The sequence below is a fragment of the Aquila chrysaetos genome, chromosome 5 (assembly GCF_900496995.4).
Source record: "Aquila chrysaetos chrysaetos chromosome 5, bAquChr1.4, whole genome shotgun sequence".
NCBI classification, from domain to species: domain Eukaryota; kingdom Metazoa; phylum Chordata; class Aves; order Accipitriformes; family Accipitridae; genus Aquila; species Aquila chrysaetos.
The window spans coordinates 11,110,938-11,125,854 of NC_044008.1; the positions used below are offsets into that span (position 1 = coordinate 11,110,938).

General features: G+C 37.8%; 1 protein-coding gene across 17 annotated transcripts in view; it reads left to right on the top strand.

Moving 5' to 3' along the window:
• Positions 1-14,917, top strand: part of CACNA2D1 (calcium voltage-gated channel auxiliary subunit alpha2delta 1) — a 436,639-nt gene that overhangs the window by 117,921 nt on the left and 303,801 nt on the right. The gene's annotated exons all lie outside the window — the stretch shown is intronic.

Below are 14,917 nucleotides of genomic sequence, written 5' to 3' on the forward strand. Positions count from 1 at the left end.
TGTGCGTGTGTGCAAATACCTGTATGAGTGTTGGGGGAAAATAAAAAATATGGGGGAGATTAGCTATCAGAAGGGTATTCTGAGGAGACAAAGGGAAGGGATAGGTCATGACTCATTATGCAGCTTTTGGAAATCAGGAAATGTAATTTCTCTGCCAACTGGAGGAGTTTATGAGCCTAATGAAATTTAGAATCAGTGGGAGCTCATTTAATAGCAGTAAGACATATAGTATTCTACTAATATTATGAGGAGTCTGTCTAAAAATAACATAGGAGGCCTTTATTTATATCCTGCTGTGATACTAAGGACATATCTCTAAGTAGATAAGATCTATTCCTCTAATGAATGAGATTCAAGACAAACCAAGTTAAGACTTTTAACTACCCTGCTATTTTTGTCTTTATAAAACTTACTTATCCGAAGGTATTCTGCGAAATACATATTCATGCCATTGATACATTCTCTTTAACACTGGCTTCTGGTTTGTTTTCAGGTGCAGTTTGGGTGCTGATGCTAGTCCTTTCAAAGCTTTGTCTTTAGAGTGTGAGAAATCACGGGGGTTTTGCTGCAATCACTGGTGAATTCAGGTCATCTGAATTAGCAAAGCTAGTAGTCCCTACATACTATTAGAGGTGCTTGTGGTATTAATCATAGATTTACTGGATTTGGGTGTATGGTGAAGGGATGGAAAGGGAGCAAGGATGAAGTTTTTTCTCCTAATTTCTGGACTAAATAGCTTTTCATATATCTTAATTTTTTTGAAGTGCATTTTCATGCTCTGAGCCTATTGCAGGAGGAGTCATTAATATAATAATCATCACAACTATGTTTATAAAAGAGCATAGGGAGGAGCTGGGGTCCTTTACACAAGGTACTCTCTCTTATTGGGATGTCACATATTCAGTTTGGTCATCTGGGCAAATAATAGCGGTCCATCCCCTGTGGAAAGAAGTGAGCAGTACAGCTGCTAGCTTGGTGTTTGGAGTCAGCATGAAAATGGAGTGTGCATGATATCATCTTGAAGATACATTAATTCAATTAATGTATTGCTTCAGTGCTTGTAATCCAGGTTTCCTTAATTTCTCTTTAAATGTGTGTGAATGCATATGCATGTGTAGGCTGACCAGAAGGTACAGAACCCCACTGTTATTTTTTTAATCAGTTTTTAAATTCCTCATTGAGCCATGATTGATACAACCCAAACCCCTCTATTATCCATTTCAGATGCACTTCTGTTGCTATATTGGCAGAAGTGCAAGAACGTACAGGAAGAAACTCCAACACATTTTAAGCCCTTGCTAGCTGAGAGGTACTATTATTTTGTACAATAAGAATACAGATACATCATCACATTAATATAAATTGTTTCAAGCTTAGTATGCACAAATAAAAATAACTTCTGATTGTCTTCACTTGCATGCTCAGGGTTTACAGTGAATGTTCCCATGGTAATTAATCTTTTAGTCTATATTAATGAATAATTGCCACAGTGAACTCCTAAAAGGTCACTTCCTGCTCAGGTGGTGTAGTAGTCTATTTTCATCATCGAGATGTTCCCTGAGTATTCACAAGCTGTTACTATTTCTGGCTAATCAACGTTTTCAACAAAGGCTTGTGCTTTGGAGTGTTTATGTTTTTTGGATGTCCCACATGCAACAGCATTAAACCAAACTGATTTTCAAAAAGAGTTGAGGAACCATGCTGACAACCACATACCCGCACAAGTGTATCACTTTGGATATCCCTAAAACAGAGGTTCTCTGAATAACCACTTAAAATGCAATACTAAAAATACTAACTAGAGCCTCTCCTATTTACATGTTACTCAGTGTTAACACCAGCTCAGTACCACAGTCATCTTTTGGGGTCACTAATATCCATTCAAAGTATTTAATATCTCCATGTTTAGTATCTCCACATCTCCACAGTATTTAATATCTCCACAGTTCCCATGCATAAGCCTAATGCTTACATTTTTCTACTTTTCTATAAGAATGATAAAGTTGCCCCCTTGGGGTCAATTCTGCCACATTACTTGGATTTTTTCCAACCGTGTGGCTTTGATATAGCTTAATACAGTTTTGTTTTATATGTTTACCTTTCTTAATTATAATTTCTCCAGGCAATTTACATACTAATATTCCCAGTTTTAGCTTAGCATATCATTTTGTTAGTGTGGTATGAATAGAATAGTATTATTACTATCTGTAAAGTTATTGGGCCATGTTACAAGCAGGCAGGATGTTTGTTTTGCACCTTTCTTGATAGTTTTTTTCCGAGATGTTACATTCATGTTCTCGCAATGGCATACTATATGGTACTTTTTCAAGAGAAAGCTACCTGCACAGAGAATAAATACAGTTAATGTAAAGGAACACAGACCATGTTCATTCCTCCATGCTTCAGCCTGGCACACCACAGGTGACACAGTGCTTGAAAACAGTATTTGCTATAAAGTTTCTATAGTTTGTTTTTTTTAAAGGATTTTTACAAGTTTTTCCCTCTTTATATATATAATTTTCCTCTTAACCGTTTTTTTTTTCCTAGATGATTTTTTTTTACTACTGATATTCTGTTATCCTTAGTCATCAAAGGAGACAACCACAATATACAGAGTGCAATAAATAATTCAAATTCAGGACGGACTTCTGAAATGGTGGATTTCACTGGTGGAGGTTTTGTTTATTTCTTTTTTCAGATAATAGTATCGAGCTCCACTTCCATACTTTTACAATGCACTATATAAGCACAATACAGAAAGATGATCACTGTTTCTAGTGCAATAGTGATAAAAGATAAAAATAAGTTGTTACAGAAGGAAAAGGTACAAGGGAAAAAAAGAAAGGAAAAAAGTACAAGGAAAACCAGTAGGATATTCTAAGAATTGAATGGAAATTTGGGGACTATTGTTAAAGTTGTTTTTTTTTTTTTAAACAAAAATTCATATCTGTGTAGAATATTTGCTATTTTTTATATTCTAGTACCCTTCTGGTTTTGTTACTGAGCTGTGTAAATAAAGTATCTTGTCCAAACTGGTAGTCCTTTAAATATGGCACACTTGCTAGTAAGCAAAGTAATAAATAGATGTTAAAAAAGGCCTTCTAGTTTTTATTCGTTTATGAGATAGTTCCTCCTTTCCAGACTCTGACTTTTCAGATATATTTATGTGCAGAACTGTGCCAATAACAAGTGGATGACCATTAGTGGATCTTAGGAAGGATGCTTAGTGCTGCTTAACAGGATGCAATGCTAGGAGTCCTCAGGGAGACCCCCAGTGACATGAATTGCATTGCTCTTTCACAGTTTGAGGTATGGCCTACAACGCCTTTTGCCATCTTTCCTAGTTATGTGCTGGTTTTCCACGTGAGAAGAAACAAGCTGCTTCATTGCCTTGTGCTTCATGTTCAGAATCATTTTGTGTGTGTGTGTGTAGAGAGCTTAGGGCTTTACAAATAAAAAGGCACTAAATGAATACTAAGTATGAGGCCTTATTATTTTACTGCTGTGTGAATTGAAGGACTTGAACATCTATGGTACTTTCTCCTGTTTTTCTGGTCTAGCAAATAGCATATAATTCATGAATTCTTGTCCTCTATATGGATAATGCCAACATTTCTGTGTTGTACTCTTACATTTTTAAATTATTCCTACAATCTGTCATATCCATTTAGGTACATCCCACATTTGCTTTTATTTATCTACAAAGTGGAGCCTCCTTATTCATTACATTTTGGCTGCCAGCATGGATGGAAACCATCCCAAGATGTATATGAATTTAAATGGCAACAGAATGACTGGCACTAGATATGTGTTTTTAGTGTCAAGGCTATGGTAATGTATATCATTAGTTGTTAAACATAGTCTGCTGTCGGCTCGGTGCCAGTGTGCTGTTTTATGTGCAGTGCCAAACCTTGCTGGGAACCTAGCATGTTCTGTAGTTCAACTGCATATTTTCTCAGTTGTAGCTGCAGAAATGAGACACCAAATGTAGTGACACAAAATAACTTCTGAACCATGCGAACACCGTATTCCAGTGTGACATGGAAACCAGGCTCGCTTTGGGCGGGGTAAGTTGCCGCTTTGTTTTCGTCTTCCTTTTGGCCTCATTTGTCCTTACTCACCCATCCTGAGTGAGTAAATGGGAGTAAAATCATCCCCGAGTATCCTTCTCAGGTCCTTGTTAATCGTGAATGTCCCTGGTGGCTTCTTGCCAGTTACTTCCCACAATCACAGCAGAAATATGCTTATGGGAATACAAGGCAAGGGGGGAAGTTATGCCTCGGATGAGTATCTCTTCATGGGGGGCATTTCCTACCAGGTGGTGGGATAGCAAAGTCTCTGTCACCTTCCTCTGTGTTGCTTGTCCACCTCGCTGCTCCATCCGGCTCTGAGAAGCGTGCAGGAGAAAGGAGATCACTGAGTGCTTTTCCTGCCTTTGCTGCGGAGGATGGGTAACCAGATGCAAAGAAAGGCCATTTCACAAAAAGCGTTGGCATAATTTGTTCCCTCAATGGTAGGAGTTAAGAAATAGGACTAAATGGTGAGTCGCTTTCAGACTGTTTAATGCCCATTTCGTGGGACATCTCCATGCTGCCTCTTACTATGGCTGAGGTTACAACCTGGCTCTTTCTAGGCTACCAACGTTGCCTACACTGAAGTAGAAGACTTTGAAAGAAAAACTTGAATATTGTTTCCAGACATGAACATCTAGTGACACATGTAGTGACAACTTGCAGTTCCATAATGCCATTTGCTTTTTGATGTTGGGGTATTCTATCATTCTGATTAAAATTTGTGTGCATATTTGTGTGCATAAAATTGTGTGTGTGCATGTATGTGTTTGTATATACATATATATGTGTGCGTACACACACACAGGCACGCACACATTTATTTATGGCCGCTACAAAATCAAATTAAACAAAAGGAACTGGAAAGTAATCTAAAATTAATCTGAATTACATGACATACAGGCAGAGCTGAGACAACTTGGTCTGTTCAGCCTCAATAAGAGAAAGCTAATAGGGGATGTTAATGCCATCTGCAACTGCATAATGGGGGTAAGGAGGATAGAGAAGATGGAGCCAAATGTTTTTTGGTGGTGCACAGTGATAGGACAAGTGACAAAGGATACAAGTTGGAACATGGGAAATTACCGTTAGACATAAGCAAAGACATTTTACCATGGAGGCAGTCAGGCACTGGGGCAGGTTGCCTAGACAGTTTTTAGACTTTCCATCTTTGGAGATGCTCAAAATTCTACTGGACAAAACCCTGAGCAACCTGGTCTATTTGGGTTTGGGCTAACAGGGTCTTGGGCCAGATAGCTAACTTCATGAGGTCTCTACCAAGCTAAATCATTTTATGATTCTATGGAAACGCTCTTCAAAAAGAGGCAAACAAACATGTAAAGTGACACATGAAAAAATGGTTTTGCTAACTTGCTCAATAATCACCTTCAGAACACTAGTATCAAGCACCTAAGGAAATTTCTTGATTGACTTGATCATAGTAAAGCAGAAGATACAGGACTGAAACAAATGAGGTTAGATTAAGAAAAGGAACTATTGGGGTTAATACTGATGAAAAAAAAAGTCATTGTAAAGTTAGTCTGCCTCAGAATAATTTTGTAAGGAAAGCTATTAAAATTATTAGGTAATCTAACTTAAAGCAGGGATTCAGGAAGTGTTGGAGATAATAGGGTAAGCAGTATTTTTAGCAGAAATTGCCTTACTAATATACTATTTTCTCTACCTGATTTTCCTTATTCCATGTCATGAAACATTTTTGATATAGACTGTCACTTTTTGTGCACTCTGTAATTAAATTTAATAAAACAAGACTATAAAAGTGGGTTAACATTTTTATTTAAATGTATTTTGTGACTTTGTTGCAGTGTCAGATAGTGTAGTCATGATGTAAGGTAGAAGGCTGGTATACAGCAAGAAGGAATGACAGAATTTTGGCCACAAAGGCGAGGACTTAACTAGACAGAAAAATATCAATAAATGAAAGAAAAAAGATTTTTGTCTGATGGTTTAGTCATTTGAATCTCTGAATGAAAATATTAGAGAAATCAAGAAAATTGAAGTGATCTGGTATAAGCCACAAAAAGGGAAAATGCAATTAGTGGCAAGTTACAGTCTGAACGGTGCTGCAGGTGGGTACTGATGGGAAATAGGACTGCAGGGAGGGGGTGAGCTCATTGGAATAATGTGTAATAATCCAATAATAAAAATCCAGTATTATTTATCAGATTAGAGTATTTAGATTTAGTGTACTGCACAGACAGATGATCATCCTTATCTCCTTCTGTTTCTGCAGAATTATTTTTAGTTATCGGACCCTAAGCTTAGAGCAGACAGAATAAAAAACTAATAATTGCTAGTTGGCATAGGTAAAATTTACTGGCTTTGTTGGTCATTTCTTGATAACTCTTTTTCATTATAGGTTGGCTTTATTATCCAGTTTGCTCAGAGAGACCCCAAATCACCCTGTATTTTTCATGCTGTTACCAATTTTAATAATGATTGATTTTCAGTTGTAAATTGGACTATATTGCTTCTGGGTTTTGTTTTGTTGTTTTTTTTCCCCATCTCTATTAAAAAAAAAGGTATCATTTCTGAGGGTATGTGTTGGACATTTATTCTAGAACATAGAAAGAGATGTAGATATATGGAACTTATAGTTCCATAGTCCTCACAATTAAAATATGAAAGGCTGAGTGTCAGCTTCTGTCTAATGGCATTAGAACTTGCATTACTAATCTCTGCAAAGTGTCTATAGATCATTCTGTGACTAAGGAAAACTTTACATAAAAATCATCACTGAAACAGATACAAATAAAGCTAAACAGAATGCATAGGTTGGTTTTGATTTCCAAATGCTTGAAATTGAAAATTTTCCATTTTAAAATAAACATTTTCTGATGTTATAAGTAGAAAAATTCTTTTAGGACAAAATTGTTTATATCTCAGTAAGCTCAGCTTTAGGTTCCAGACTGAAGTTTCAAACATCTCCAAGGTGGCAGCACAGATGTCTCTTTGGGGACATACCGTTGCTTGTTGATGCAGACTTCAGCGGGCTGCCCCACGGCAGCTCTCTGCTCCAGACTCAGCAAAACAATGCTGCTTTGGTTCATCCTCAATTTAATTTATATTGATCACAAAAAGCATTTTATCTTCTAGAGGAAAGGCTGAGCTCATCACAAGCTATTAAACTGCACCATTGCAGCGCTTGTGCTGAGTGTTAGGATGCTGCAGTCCTTCAGGGAAAGCCCTTTCCATGTGGTCCCTGAGTCTGTGCACGGGAAGGGGATCGGCGCAGCGCAGAGCTGAAAGCGGGGCTGGGATCGGAGGTGTCCCATTTAACAGGGGAACCGAGGGCAAAAGGGCTTTTCAGGAAATTGGCCTACTTCAGGCTGATGGAGACTGCAGGGTGGTTCTGTGGGACAAGGGAGGGGAATGGCCATGAGGTTATGAAGCCCAGCTGCAAACACTTCCCTCTCCGCTTCTGCACATCCAGGTGCTCAGCGCTTCCCACGTGGCAATGTTCAGTAGGTTCATGTAATGAGTGTCCCTGCACCGTCAGTGGCAGTGGTTTCAAAGGATGCGGTTAAAAAAAGGATGCCCATGCATGGTGACAGAAAACTTTGTGTTCATTTGTTGCTTCTCAGAAGATTTGAGAACTCCTTATTCTTCCAGAGGTTTCCTATTTGACTTTGGGCAAACCACTTAGTTTGCTCTAAGTTTGGACTTTCATCAGCTGGAAGAATAATAATATTTTCCTGCCTCCCAAGATGGGTTAGTGGGGCATTTCTGCTGAAAAGGGCCATGTCAAGACCTCCACAGAAATGCCCGATACCTTTTGGAATTATGCCAAGGTCTTAGTTCAATGTTAATTTGGTGCAATGAGTTCCAACAGCTAATTATGTGTTGAGTGAAAAATGTATTATGCATCAGATGTATTTCACTGGGGGTGGTTGTAAAGTGACACATTTAGACTTAGGTTTGCATTTTAGGACTTTTGAGTATTTGCCTGCGGAGCCTTAATTTTGCAGTGACATCTGTTTTGTTTTCAGATTTTCCTCTTTAATAGTTTTTAAAGCCTTTGTGATTTTTCAGAATGAAAAGAGTAAAGTAACATGCTATTGCCTTTCACTAAGCATTTCATTTTGTAGAGGTTTTTTGCCTAGGAGGTAAGCTTTTTATTTCCCAAGGTTTTCCTGCACTACCTGAAGGCATCTGGAGCTTGTATATAGGAAACTCACCAAGGCTGTGCTTAGGAGTTTGGCATTCGTGAACTAAGTTTTGTCTCTTTCAATGTAATCAACTAATCCATTAGTACGCGTGGACACGTGCTTCCAGGGGCATATCACAGAAGCACAGAATGGTTAAGGTTGGAAGGGACCTCTGGATATCATCTGGTCCAACGTCCCTACTCAAGCAGGGCCACCGAGAGCCCAGGACCATGTCCAGACAGCTTTTGAATACCTCCAACAACGGAGACTCCACAACCTTTCCTGGCATGGATGATTGTTTTCAACAATCATGAATGACTGTTGCCAACAAAAACAAGTTATGAAAGGCTTTTGAGGAGTTTCAATGACTCTTATTAGGCTGGATGATAAACCAAAAAAATGTGGAATGCTTTCTGGTCCTGAGCTTTCTCTTTCCACCTGGATGTTTAGCATAGTTCTTAGGTTAAAACTGGGTTCCTGTTTGCCTGCTTTTGCTTGTGCCCCATGTCTCTTTAATGTATGCCTGCAACTGTTCTCGTCCACAGAAGGAGGAACAGAAAAGGCTTTACTTGGGGCACACCATAGCCAGCAGGAGGGAGCAGTCACGGGACGTGTGGGTTTGCTCCCCTGCCATCCCGTGCCCTTCTAAGGATTACTGAGCAAGCTGGATCCCAAATGAGCAGGGAGGCAAACTCTCAGTGCACGCAAGCACAGTTCATACAGGCAAGGTGTTCAGGTCTCTAGAGGTGACAGTGCAGCCAGTGTATCAAGGAAATTATACTAAATAGAGTGGGTTTCCTTCAAGAGGTCTTTGGTCGAGATCTCTTTTTATTTGGGCGTGGAATGACATCTGGCAGAAATGTTAGCTAGACCAGATCTCCTGTCACATCCTAATAGTCCAGATTTATAAAGTTGTTACAGTGAAGCAGAGCCTAAATCATGGGTGGGCTGGGTTTCATCCAGGAGTTTCATAGAGATGTATAGATATATGTATAGAAATAAAATCTTCCGAGATAAGAAGAAAAAAACAAAACAAAACAAAAAAATCCTATTCTTGTGTTTCTTAGACTGGTTTACCTTTATTGCTGAGTAAAGGCTAACTGATTTAGCTGTGCACAGTAAAACACATAAAAATTGAACCGTAAATCAGGAAAGACTTTTTTTTAAAGAAAAAAAAAAGGAGAGAAGAAAATTTGTGCTTTTTTTTATTTTCCGTTGTCATGGAAAGGATGAATGACGTGACATAAAAAGCTTAAAATACATCAAACCTGAACATAGATTACATTTTCAGCACTCAGCAATTGTTTTGCTGTACTTCGTATCTTCTGTGATGCATGTACATCAGTTTACATTGTAAATTCTGTAGGGTGTGTGACTCCATCATCTCTGTTGATACATGATCTTAAACAAATCAGATTACATTGTCAGCTTGGTATATGCACTGAAGGTACAGCAAAATAGAGATCCATTTTTCCTGGAGGATGAGAGGGAGAAAACTAAAGTTTACTGCCACCTAATTCTATGGAATATATATTTTGTTGTGTCTATAGTCTATAGCCTTGTCAGAGTTCATAAGAAATCAAGATCTTTCTATCTGTATTTCATTCACAAATTTTCTGAACCTTTAAAACTTTCTGTAGATGAAAATTAAAGGAAGTTTCAGAACGTCCAATGTATTTTGTTTATTTGATGTCAAAAGTAAAAATAAAAGAGAATCAAACTTTTATACAGCAGTGAAAGAAGGCAAGACAAGTGAAATGAATCACTTTCAGATTCTGCTATTTATACTAGAACAAAACCACCACATAAAAAAAAAAATCAGTTTTTATCAACCATAAAATTTCTTTTTCCACTGGGAAACATCTTCCTCAAGGTTCTGGACCATCCTGGTCATGACAGTGTCACTCAGAACTCTGAAGTGGCAAAGTGGTGTTCACTGGATGGGAAATCAAGGACTTGCACATTTCCTTATCCTCTACCAAATAAAAAAACAGAATTAGAATAGATTATCACAGTTCAAAATAATTAAAAAGTTCTCAAGTATTATATTGAATTGGGATTTCACAGACCTGTTCTTTGACTTACAAGCATGAGATTTTATTCTTTCATTCTAGGGGGTATTTAATTACAGTGTTAGTTGTCAGACTTCTAGTATTATTTAGGATATTTGCTTCCAGAAAGAAGTCACTTTACTTACTGAATTGGCTGAAGGGAAGAAGGTATGCCATCCAATAAATTATCAGATAGAGATAATAACATTTTAAATTGCATTTTATTGTGGTCATTGTTTAAACTTCTGTGGCAGCTAATAGTGTCACTTCTACTTTCTGAAAGTAAATTCATAATTGCAGTCTGTAAAGCCTTTTTGGGCATAAATATATTTTCCAGGTTACAAAATACTGGAGCAAAAAACCAGCAATCAATTAAAACCATTTTACAGAATTATATATTTTTAAAATTATTTTTTTTTATTTTATTTTATTTTACTTTTTGCTAGGATTCTTCTGTGACCTTTATTGATAGCCTGGTTAAAAAGGTAGAAATGACCTTAAATGAGATTACTGAGAAAGTTTGAAAGACTGGTTCAACTCCGCTGTCCTAAGAAAGACTTTAATATTTCACTGAAAGAAAAAACTACAGCTATAACTGAAAGGCGTCCTGATTTAGAATTTAACTAGAGAGGGACAATTTCACATTGGAGAAACACATCTAAAAATGTACTAACAGCAAGAGCTCCACAGAACTAGAGGTGCCTCCTCTTGAAACAGCTTTTAAAATTTCAGTAAAAGATGACTGGCTACATTTTAGACTTTATTTAAAAGTATTGGGGGGGGGGGTCTGAGGTCTGGCATATTCATTCTTTCACTTGTATTAAGCATAAGTGCAGTAACTGTTAAAGGCCCTTAATTTTTAGGTTTTTGTTTAGCCTTTGAAAGCCCAATACCAGGACAAATATTTGTATAAAATCTACCAAACTAACAATTAAAGCCTTTTCCCTTCTCGCTACATCTTTTGATTTAAGCCCTGAAGTCTTTGCAGTTCAAATGCTGCAGCAGCCTGCAGAGGAACTGAGAAATGAAAGGAACTGCAAACAGACTAGGAAAGTTTCTTCCCTAAGAAATGACTTGCAGAGTAGATGAGCAAAAAAAGGATCCCACCTGGCAACTGGACCCATCCACATGTAGAAAAGTCAATATTTGTTCAGATTTAACTACAGCATTTTTAACTGTACTGTCCAATTTTACATTTCAGACTGAATACCTTCCGACGAATTTAATTTGAAGGAAGAATTATGTGGACACACCTAGAGTTCAAAGAAAAATTGACAGCCAGGAGTGACCTATCTGAAATTAATTAGTGCTCTCATCCTGTCTCACACTACATATGTGTCCATTAACAGAAATGTTGCCAGGTCCAATTATCACTAATTGGCAGTTAATCTGACTGGGAAATACAAGGCTAAGTATTAGGGACCAACCCTGCACTCATTAACATAGAGGACAAAAATTCTTAAAAATACTAGAAATGAACCAGAAAAGTAATATGAAGAGGAATCTGTATCTCTGTATTGTCTCCAAGCAATTGGTTGTGGAACTGAGGAGGTGAAATAAGGATTGCTGTGCTACTAACAGACCAGTCCAATAACTGACGTGCAGGAAATCAAAGACCTGGAGCAGTGAACCTATGTGTGAAACTCTTTGGGTTTACAAAGGTAACAAAAGGAATTTACTTTACTTGGCACTTAAAGCTTTCTTTAGTGATACAGGTTGGAAATGGTTACAAAAGAGATGTAGTTCCCATGGTGTATACAGGAAGCTTATAGACTTTGTGAAAGGGGATAAGAAATACCTTTATTTTTTTTATTCCTCCCCCCCTCCAATTGCTATTCCTTTTTGTATTTAGCAAAAGAAGCCACAAAATAATTACAAATGGGCTGGACAGTGGCTTTGCACTGAGATAGATACCCGTTCATTGTACAAGAAATGAATTTCTCTGTGTAACAAAGGGCATGGGCAATGTTTTACATTTCATTCCTCATTTTCCTTTTCCCTCTGGCAGAACTATTTAATTCGTGGTTAGTGAAACTCTGCACTTTAGAACTTCACCTCTTTTAATTGAAACTGAGTTACTGTGACTTCTCAGAATCGCAGCTGGTTCTTCTACCTGCAAATCTCTTCTGTATTTCATTTCATATTGAGTAACCGTTTTCCCTTGTTATCAACAACACGAAAAAATTATCCTTTGTTTCTGTGAAAGCTCCACTTACCACCCCTGGCACGCTTTGTTTAATTACCATGTTGACAATGGACAAAATGCTTTTCTTTAAGGAAGGAAAAAAAAAAAGAGGACTACTTCAATGTCTTTTATTCTCTGGACACTACTGGTCTTTGGTATTAGGCCTAGGGTACATCTTTTAGAGTCGTAGAAGTAAAGTGAAAAGCTGTAAGTACATGGGCAGAGGTAAGGAGAAAGATTATGAATCACATAAATACTTTTGAAGACTATAGTTTAAAGGTATTTCCAAACTCACCAGATATTTGATCTGTAGAGTCAATTGGTTTTGTATTACACTGATAATCAGATAAAATCACAGTTGGTTTTTTTTACAGTACTTATAATATGTTGGCATCTTCCTCCACTACTTTTTGTACCTCATTTGATCTTTGCAATACGTGCTAATTCCAAGGCAGCAGATCCCTTCCAACTGCTTGCTTGAGGGGCCACATCCAGCTATCATCTCTGCAAACTGTGTAAATGTGGTAAAACCAGCCTGTTTGTTCCACTAGAAGTAGGAGGCATTATAGGAAACTATCAGATAACAGGCTGAACTGCAGAAAGGAGGCAGGACCCGTCATACAGCTCGGCTGGAACTCATGGCTGCAGGTCTTCACAAATGCCTTGAGGTTACAGTCAAGGGTTCTGAGCCAGTTTATAAAGCAAAACCCATCAAGGCTCTTAAATAAGAAAGCACCACATGGGGCTAAGGTTATGCTTGAATGGCAAATTATTGTAGGTTAGAAAAGTGTCTTTGTTGGCTTGCCTTATTTGATATTCTTCCTTGGATATCCTCTTTTGGTTGCTGTTGGAGAGAAGATACCAATGCATTTACACTCTGGGCAATGATGTGTCTGTTCAAGTTTATATGAGGCATGGCTGTTTTGCACATTAAGTGGATGTTTGAACAATACGTACAAAGCAAGAAGAGCTTCTGCCCCTCAGCTGAGCTCCCCATTTATTAAGCTCCAGGATCGTGTTCACTCTTCACTCCTTCCTTGGGCTCAATATAAATTAAATTTTTTTTCTACAACTGAAGAAACTTGACCCTCTCTGACAGTGAGCAGCTTTTAGCTAATTGTCTAGGGCACTCTCCAGGCAGGGAGGTGAGTCTGGGTCTCTTTAGGTGGCCCTGGGCTTGGGACTCTCATGGTGTGTGTGTAGGTACTCAGCAATCTACCGCTGGCAGCAGTGGCATGGGTAATAGCTGAGCCTGGAAAGCAAAGAATGAACCCTGTCATCCCATGGCAGCTTTCCATGCAGGGCGTAGATCCGTTATGAAATGCTTAAGTGCCTTCCATTTAGGGAGATTATTTGTCTGCTATTTGGGCTGCAATTGTCCCTTTGGACTATAAATTGTCCTGTGTGCTTCTTTCTGTCCTCTGTGTGGCTTTGCTCTTCCATCATCAGTAGTGACATAATAGTACTTCCCGATTTCAATGGTGCATGGCAAATGCATAGAAGACTGGCTTAGTCAGCCAACTTTCTTTCATTCTTTTTTTTTTTTTCCAATGTTTTTGTAGCAATATAGAATGTCATGTCACCTAATGTCAACAGAAATGCTGTAGTTACACAGCCATAGTCAAACAGACTGTCCAATGCAATAGATTTTGACCGATTGCTGCAGGTTTGCTGTGCTTGGAATAAGACAAGTATAACCAAGACTTATAATCATAGTTCCTAAGAGAAAGGAAAACCTCTTATGAGTGGTGTTATTTTTTTTAGTGAGACTGACAGCAGCAACAATAGTGCACTTGATTTACTGATATGTCAGATACTGTTGCATGAAATCTTAGTTGCAAAATTAATTACAATTGGCTTTACACATTTTCACGCCACTGTAAAATGAGTACGTGCCTATAAACAAAGCCTACTGAAGAAAGGTAACGGCTCAGAGTCATTGCTTGCATACATTGGTGCAAGTTTTTACAATTCATTGAAATTATCCTTTGTTTACAACAAGAGTAAATATGGCCAGGTATGTTAAACTGTGGAGAGGTGTCTAATGAAGTATCACAGGGGAGATTTTAAGTTTGGCCTGGATTAACATCATCATTAATGATCTTAATGATCTGGAAGAAGGAGGCAGTCAGCATGTTCATTAAATTTGCATGCGATACAAAGGTTGGTTTCAAATACCATTAAAGGTACAAAACCACAGAGGGGCAGAAAGAAGGTTTACAGAACAAAACCAATAAATTAAAAAAGAAAAAAGAAAAAAAAAAAGAAGAGATTCAGCTCAGCAAAATGTGGCTTGATAAATGTAATGATTAATAGTCTGAATTACAGTGTAGGAAGGAAAATTCCAGGTAATGCTGACAAAGATTTCTCATATAATTGATAATAATAATAATACCAAAGAAACAGGTAAAAAAAATCATGTTTACACTCTATTAGTGGGAT